This window comes from Oncorhynchus keta, chromosome 24 (genome assembly GCF_023373465.1).
Source record: "Oncorhynchus keta strain PuntledgeMale-10-30-2019 chromosome 24, Oket_V2, whole genome shotgun sequence".
NCBI lineage: Eukaryota > Metazoa > Chordata > Actinopteri > Salmoniformes > Salmonidae > Oncorhynchus > Oncorhynchus keta.
This window is the reverse complement of record NC_068444.1, coordinates 45215722-45224721: the sequence shown is the minus strand read 5'-3', so window position 1 is coordinate 45224721 and position 9000 is coordinate 45215722. Positions and strand designations below refer to the sequence as shown.

Sequence of the window (9000 nt, the reverse complement as noted above, 5' to 3'; positions counted from 1 at the left end):
GAGATATTAACATGCAATAGCTCTGGTGGACATTCCTGCAAATAGCGTGCTAATTGCACGCTCTGTCAAAACATAGACATCTGTGGCATTGTGTTGTGTGACAACACAGAACATTTTAAAGTGGCCTTTTATTGTCCCCAGCACAAGGTGCACCAGTGTAATAAGCATGCTGTTTAATCAGCGTCTTGATATGCCACAGCTGTCAGGTGGATAGATTATTTTGGCAAAGGAGAAATGTTCACTAACAGGGATGTAAATAAATGTGTGCACAGAATTTGAGAGAAATATAATTTATAAGCTATGGAACATTTATGGGATCTTTTATTTCAGCTTATGAAACATGGTACAAACACATTACCTGTTGTGTTGTATATATTTGTTCAGTGTAGTTAGCAAACTAATGAGAAAAATAGTTCTTAAAGCACAAAACTCGTCAGCTAGATGTAAAGACCTGGTCTAGAACATTTTTTGATGTTGCAGATGTAATGTTTTAGTTAGCTAGAACAATTCTGATGAAAATTGTAATACAACTTGTAATAATGTATAAAAACATGTTTTTTGGTCTTAATTTAAGGTTAGGTTTAGGCATATGGTTAGCGGTGTGGTTGGGTTTAAAATCAGATTTTAAGAAGAGAAATTGTAGAAATATGCGTGTTTTTAGACATAATTATGACCATGGAGCTGTGCTAACTTGTGACAGACGAAAAGTTTCCTCTTATCCTTTGTATTGTCACTTCTGTCGCACTCCCCCACATGGAGGTTCGTGCTCTCTGATTGGCTCAAAATCAAGTTCTCAGCCACTGACGAGAATTGCGATTCTACAAGAAGAACCGTCAGGTTTTGTCGGTACCAGGTCTACACAGCAGAGAAGTTTGTTCTAGAAAGAGAAGGAACGGCCTCCCAATGTGCTTAAGTACTTATCAGTGTCAGATTTCTTTGTGTGTCTGTACCATTAGTCACTCTCACTCAGATATAATTATTAACAATGCAGGAAATTTGCTTTAAAACAACAAATTATCTCTGCCTCCTTGAAAAAATGTAGGACTGCAGAAAACGGCAAACATTTCTCTCTGTAGAATTGCAGAACATGTATTCAAAACGTACATTGCTTTCAAGAGGGGGGCCACTAAAAAACATTAGTTTTTGTGCGACTTAATTCGTAGGAAAATACATTTTTGGGGGGCTCGAGCTAACAGGTGGTGGGCCGAAAATCTCCCCCTGCCAGAACCCCCATACACACAAAATATAATTAAGGTATGTGTGTTATATTAAACATAGAGGAGGGAGTAAAACTTTGACAAGCAATAAACATTTCAGAACAACTATAGCTGAATTATTATCCTTACACTTCCAAAAATACTAGGTGGATAAGACATGGGAGACATGACGAATTTTGGCAAAGAGATTTATTTATAGACATACAAAAATCAGTAGCGGATTCAGGTACGAGCGACATGGGCAGCCGCCCAGTGCGGCATCTTGCCGGGGGCGGCAGACAAATGCTTTCTGCTACTAAGATCAGTGAAATGTAGGCTAAACTGACAACGTAGTGAAGAGCAGAAATCTCAACGAGCAAGCAAGTTGCTACAATGAAGAACGCGAAGGGGGGGAGAATTCTGGCAGGGGGAGATTTTCGGCACAACACCGGCCCTGAATCTCAATTGGTTTTGCCTTGGGACAAGTGATGGGTCTTTCGCGAACGTGTCAGCTCTAAAAGCCGGATCTTGTAGGTGAACGTTGGGAGTCGGCTTGCATATCAGAAGACAAATCTTTTTATATATATTTTTTAATTAAGATGTGAATAATCAAAAGATTTAAATAAATAGAATGAACTAATTAAAAAATAAATAATAATAATATACTGTAGGCCTAACTGCTCAGGCGTACATATTCTTTCTGACTGCTCAGAATAACAGCCTCACCTGTTGTTCCTGTCAGTCAGATACGAGGTGTCAACCAAAGATGCGTGAGGGAGGACCGAGCCAACACTCACTCACAGTCACACACTTAGCAACTGAGGAGAGAGAGGAAGGACAGCTATGAAAACAACAGCTGGAAAATGAGTCGGATTCACAGTAGCATTTGGATGCATTTTAATAATGTAGACAATGCTAGATTACAGTGTATAATTTGCCAAAACAAAATACCAATAACTGTTTGACTTGAAAAAAGACAACGTATATAGATAGACCCGTTTGAGAGCCAAAAGAGACGGCTCTTTTTGGTGAGCTGAGCCGAAAAAAAGGTTCACTGAAAAGAATAGTACCCATCACTACTTGGGACCCAGACAATTTGGAAATGACACCACGTGGAATAAATATAACGTCAATTGCTTTCTTTCACAATGTAAGGAAGCCCCGCAGTAAAGCAGGGCATCAAAAAATTAGTTTATACTCATAATGTTCCTCTCCACGGAAATCTTTAGTAAAAGGCGAAAGATTTATGCGATCTGAAGAGAAACCAGAGTGTACTAACTTTTAAAAAAAAGTCAAACTGGACAGGGATTCACGGACATGACATTCCCCATAGCGATAATATTAATATCGGCACCCCGAACCAAATCTCGTGCCCTGTTCAACGTGTCCAGTCATAACCATGCTTTGCAGAGTATTAGGATAGTATAAATATATTCCTGTTTTAACATATGATAGTAAAGAAATAACATTATTTTACGTGTGGTGCATGATGGGTAACTTCATACGCACGCGCAGAATAATTTGCACTAGCGAATCTTGTCGGTAAATGGCACTATTGTGCTGATTTCGTCTTGGATTACATTAGAGCGTGTCAGAGGTTCTGGAATCAACCATGAATAATAATTAAAAGACAGCTTCAGTTCCAAAGACAAAAATGGCAATGTACAAAATTACAGAAATAAACAACAGTTTCTTCTCATCTCATACAAATAATAATTATTCCCATGAGAATAAAAATGCAAGATGCTACAATGAGCAAGGGTACAACAGTATTCTATAACAAAACTTAAAATACAGGTTTAAGGACAAGAAAGTCAACATAAAGGGGAGTGGCCATCACAAAGCCCTGACCTCAATCCTATAGAAAATGTGTGGGCAGAACTGAAAAAGCGTGTGCGAACAGGGAGGTCTACAAAGCTGACTCAGTTACACCAGCACTGTCAGGAGGAACGGGCCAAAATTCACCCAACCTATTGTGGGAAGCTTGTCGAAGGCTACCTGAAACGTTTGACCCATGTTAAACAATTTAAAGGCAATGCTACCAAATACGAATTGAGTGCATATAAACTTCTGACCCACTGGGAATGTGATGAATTAAGTAAAAACTGAAATAAATAATTATCTCTACTACTATTCTGACATTTCACATTCTTAAAATAAAGTGGTGATCCTAACTGACCTAAGACAGGGAATTTCTATTAGGATTAAATGTCAGGAATTGTGAAAAACTGAGTTTAGATGTATTTGGCTAAGGTGTATGTAAACTTCCGAATTCAACTGTATGAGGATATCTGTCACTACCCGAGGCTTGATAACAAAAGGACCAGAGGGTTCAGAAAGGCAACGGACCCCCTGTCAGCCTTCAGGTATGTGTGGGAACTTTTCCTAGCAAACTGTAGTGGAAGGTTCATCCCTAGCGACTGCGGCACAGTGGATGAGCAGGATGTGCCGTTCTGGGGCAGAAGCAGGTTCACACAGTACATGCCTAGCAAGCCTGCCAAATATGACATAAAGATCTTCTGGCTATGTGATGCAAGAGTCCCCTATGCCATTGATGACATAGTCTACACAGGCAGACAGCCATGAGAGGAGGTTCAGAAGAACCCTGGAGAGAGTGTTGTCTGAAAGTTGTGCAGTGAAATAAGATGAAAATATAATTTTAAAATACACACTAGAAAACTTTTTTTTTTAAGTCAGAGAGGTATTGCAATAATACTTAGAGAGCATACTTCACCTGTTTATCAATATTGTAAGACATTGTATTATTACAAAAAATGCTAGAATAAAAATTCCAAATTTATAATTTAGTAATTAAAGTAAATTGACCAATTGTTTGTTTTGAATCACAGGTTGCAACATCACAATGGACAACTTCTTTACTAGTGTCTTTTTGACAGTGTTTACTAGTGTCTCTTTGAAAATAACTTGACAATTGTGGGCTCTTCGCCAAAAAAAGCTGGACATACCACCAATTATGATGCCATCCAAGTTCAGAAAGGTGCATAGCTCTGAGTTTGGTTTTAATGCCAATTTGGCCATGGTGAGTTATGTGCCGAAGCAGCGAAAGGCTGTTGTCCTCCTGAGCACCCTGCATGACGGCAAAGTGGCTGATGAGGCCAGCGCGAAGAAGAAGCCAGAGATGATCCAATACTATTACTGCACAAAAGGAGTAGTGGACATTATGGATCAGTTGGTGCGTAATTACACATGCAAACACCAGACAAGGAGGTAGCCAATGGTGCTGCGGTACAAGCTGGTGGATGTTGCCAACCCCAACTTCATGGGAGGTGTGAACAACATCCGACGGCTTTTCATCAAGGAGCTGGTCAAAGAGCTTGTGATCCCACACATGCAGAGGCACATGGTAGCCTGTTGCAACCTACCAAAGGTCATCACTGAGGCAATGGAAACATGTGGAGTGATGAAAGAGAGCCATGCCCTCACCATTCAGAGCAGCCAGAGCCAGAAGAGGTGCCAGTTCTTCCCAAGCGTTCACAATTGTTGTCATTTATTTTGATGAACTTTGTATTTTTAAATAAATGTTTTGAAATATTACAAAACATGTTTAGAGTGGATTTATTTAGTTTTTCACACAAAAAGGTTGAATGTGAAACTTTGACTGTAAGAAAAATATGCAAATATTTTCAAAAGCCCTTATGAATTTTCATGTCATCATTGAAATGTGTATCAACCTTTTGAAGAGCTACTAAAAACATTTAAAACAATAAAGTTATTACTGAAAGATCCAAATCATCACTAAATATATTTATGTTCCTCAAAATTGATAATATTTTAGACCCATATAAAGAAAACACAGATATTACATTATCGTGTCATTTTGACCTGGCATATGCATTCTTGGGGCGTCATGTTTACTATGCCCCATGGCAAAAAATGTGTAGAATTGCAGGAAATTAACTTTAAAACGTACATTTTTCTTGCCATGAAGAGGGGGGGACACTAAAAAAAATAGTTTAGAGCCGCAAGAGCCGGCCCTGAATCTCAACTGGTCTTGTCTTGGAACCTAAATCGGGCCAGGTTGTCTCAGTCGAGAGGTAAGACTGAACAACTGAAATAGATGACAATCATCCAGACATTTGAAAACAACAACCTGAAATTCATAAATACAAAACGTCACCGTTTTCTTTCACAATGTAAGGAAGCCCCGCCGTAAAGCAGGGCATCAAAAAATTAGTTGATACTCATAATGTTCCTCTCCACGGAAATCTTTAGTAAAAGGCGAAAGATTTATGCGATCTGAAGAGAAACCAGAGTGTACTACCTTGAAAAAAGTCAAACTGGACAGGGATTCACGGACATGACATTCCCCATAGCGATAATATTAATATCGGCACCCCGAACCAAATCTCGTGCCCTGTTCAACGTGTCCAGTCATAACCATGCATTGCAGAGTATTAGGATAGTATAAATATATTCCTGTTTTAACATATGATAGTAAAGAAATAACATTATTTTACGTGTGGTGCATGATGGGTAACTTCATACGCACGCGCAGAATAATTTGCACTAGCGAATCTTGTCGGTAGGTGGCACTCTTGTGCTGATTTCGTCTTGGATTACATTAGAGCGTGTCAGAGGTTCTGGAATCAACCATGAATAATAATTAAAAGACAGCTTCAGTTCCAAAGACAAAAAATGGCAATGTACAAAATTACAGAAATAAACAACAGTTTCTTCTCATCTCATACAAAGAATAATTATTCCCATGAGAATAAAAATGCAAGATGCTACAATGAGCAAGGGTACAACAGTATTCTATAACAAAACTTCAAATACAGGTTTAAGGACAAGAAAGTCAACATATTGGAGTGGCCATCACAAAGCCCTGACCTCAATCCTATAGAAAATGTGTGGGCAGAACTGAAAAAGCGTGTGCGAACAGGGAGGTCTACAAAGCTGACTCAGTTACACCAGCACTGTCAGGAGGAACGGGCCAAAATTCACCCAACCTATTGTGGGAAGCTTGTGGAAGGCTACACCAAACGTTTGACCCATGTTAAACAATTTAAAGGCAATGCTACCAAATACGAATTGAGTGCATATAAACTTCTGACCCACTGGGAATGTGATGAATTAAATAAAAACTGAAATAAATAATTCTCTCTACTATTATTCTGACATTTCACATTCTTAAAATAAAGTGGTGATCCTAACTGACCTAAGACAGGGAATTTCTATTAGGATTAAATGTCAGGAATTGTGAAAAACTGAGTTTAGATGTATTTGGCTAAGGTGTATGTAAACTTCCGAATTCAACTGTATGAGGATATCTGTCACTACCCGAGGCTTGATAACAAAAGGACCAGAGGGTTCAGAAAGGCAACGGACCCCCAGTCAGCCTTCAGGTATGTGTGGGAACTTTTCCTAGCAAACTGTAGTGGAAGGTTCATCCCTAGCGACTGCGGCACAGTGAATGAGCAGGATGTGCCGTTCTGGGGCAGAAGCAGGTTCACACAGTACATGCCCAGCAAGCCTGCCAAATATGACATAAAGATCTTCTGGCTATGTGATGCAAGAGTCCCCTATGCCATTGATGACATAGTCTACACAGGCAGACAGCCATGAGAGGAGGTTCAGAAGAACCCTGGAGAGAGTGTTGTCTGAAAGTTGTGCAGTGAAATAAGATGAAAATATAATTTTAAAATACACACTAGAAAACTTTTTTTTTTAAGTCAGAGAGGTATTGCAATAATACTTAGAGAGCATACTTCACCTGTTTATCAATATTGTAAGACATTGTATTATTACAAAAAATGCTAGAATAAAAATTCCAAATTTATAATTTAGTAATTAAAGTAAATTGACCAATTGTTTGTTTTGAATCACAGGTTGCAACATCACAATGGACAACTTCTTTACTAGTGTCTTTTTGACAGTGTTTACTAGTGTCTCTTTGAAAATAACTTGACAATTGTGGGCTCTTCGCCAAAAAAGCTGGACATACCACCAATTATGATGCCATCCAAGTTCAGAAAGGTGCATAGCTCTGAGTTTGGTTTTAATGCCAATTTGGCCATGGTGAGTTATGTGCCGAAGCAGCGAAAGGCTGTTGTCCTCCTGAGCACCCTGCATGACGGCAAAGTGGCTGATGAGGCCAGCGCGAAGATGAAGCCAGAGATGATCCAATACTATTACTGCACAAAAGGAGTAGTGGACATTATGGATCAGTTGGTGAGTAATTACACATGCAAACACCAGACAAGGAGGTAGCCAATGGTGCTGCGGTACAAGCTGGTGGATGTTGCCAACCCCAACTTCATGGGAGGTGTGAACAACATCCGACGGCTTTTCATCAAGGAGCTGGTCAAAGAGCTTGTGATCCCACACATGCAGAGGCACATGGTAGCCTGTTGCAACCTACCAAAGGTCATCACTGAGGCAATGGAAACATGTGGAGTGATGAAAGAGAGCCATGCCCTCACCATTCAGAGCAGCCAGAGCCAGAAGAGGTGCCAGTTCTTCCCAAGCGTTCACAATTGTTGTCATTTATTTTGATGAACTTTGTATTTTTAAATAAATGTTTTGAAATATTACAAAACATGTTTAGAGTGGATTTATTTTGTTTTTCACACAAAAAGGTTGAATGTGAAACTTTGACTGTAAGAAAAATATGCAAATATTTTCAAAAGCCCTTATGAATTTTCATGTCATCATTGAAATGTGTATCAACCTTTTGAAGAGCTACTAAAAACATTTAAAACAATAAAGTTATTACTGAAAGATCCAAATCATCACTAAATATATTTATGTTCCTCAAAATTGATAATATTTTAGACCCATATAAAGAAAACACAGATATTACATTATTGTGTCATTTTGACCTGGCATATGCATTCTTGGGGCGTCATGTTTACTATGCCCCATGGCAAAAAATGTGTAGAATTGCAGGAAATTAACTTTAAAACGTACATTTTCTTGCCATGAAGAGGGGGGACACTAAAAAAAAAAAAGTTTAGGGCCACCAAATACGCAAGAGCCGGCCCTGAATCTCAACTGGTCTTGTCTTGGAACCTAAATCGGGCCAGGTTGTCTCAGTCGAGAGGTAAGACTGAACAACTGAAATAGATGACAATCATCCAGACATTTGAAAACAACAACCTGAAATTCATAAATACAAAACGTCACCGTTTTCTTTCACAATGTAAGGAAGCCCCGCCGTAAAGCAGGGCATCAAAAAATTAGTTGATACTCATAATGTTCCTCTCCACGGAAATCTTTAGTAAAAGGCGAAAGATTTATGCGATCTGAAGAGAAACCAGAGTGTACTACATTTAAAAAAGTAAAATTGGGAAGGCTTTCAAGAACATGACATTACCTATAGCGGGAAAACTAACCTCGGGACCCAGAACCAAATTTCGTGCCCTGTTCAATGTGTCCAGTCATAAGAATGCATCGCAGAATATTAAGATAGTATAAATATATTCCTGTTTTAAAATATTACAGTTCAAATCGAAAATTATTTCACGTAAGACCAAGATGCATGATGGGTAAATACCTACGCATGCGCAGTTGACTAGCGAATGGCACTAGGTGGCACTCTTGTGCTGATTTCGCCTTACATTACATTAGAGCGTGTCAGAGGTTCTGGAATCAACCATGAATAATAATTTAAAAACAGCTTCAGTTCGAAAGAGAAAAATGGCCATGTAAAAAGTTAAAGAAATAAACAACAACAGGTTCTTCTGCAAAGAATAATAATCCCCATGAGAACTTGGAAAGTTTCGAATAATACATTTAGTTTCAAATATGTTTTATTAGAGCAGAGGTATAAATTTATACAAAT

At 38.8% G+C, this 9000-nt stretch overlaps 3 non-coding genes across 3 annotated transcripts; all 3 read right to left on the bottom strand.

The window, feature by feature from the left end:
• Positions 1 to 2353: 2353 nt before the first annotated feature.
• Positions 2354 to 2469, bottom strand: LOC118357781 (U5 spliceosomal RNA). Its single transcript, XR_004820361.1, has one exon. It is a non-coding gene; the product is annotated as a U5 spliceosomal RNA (small nuclear RNA).
• A 2888-nt stretch (positions 2470 to 5357) lies between these two features.
• LOC127911509 (U5 spliceosomal RNA) lies at positions 5358 to 5473 on the bottom strand. The gene has a single exon (XR_008078772.1). It is a non-coding gene; the product is annotated as a U5 spliceosomal RNA (small nuclear RNA).
• A 2892-nt stretch (positions 5474 to 8365) lies between these two features.
• Positions 8366 to 8481, bottom strand: LOC118357785 (U5 spliceosomal RNA). Its single transcript, XR_004820365.1, has one exon. It is a non-coding gene; the product is annotated as a U5 spliceosomal RNA (small nuclear RNA).
• Between the last annotated feature and the right edge of the window lie 519 nt (positions 8482 to 9000).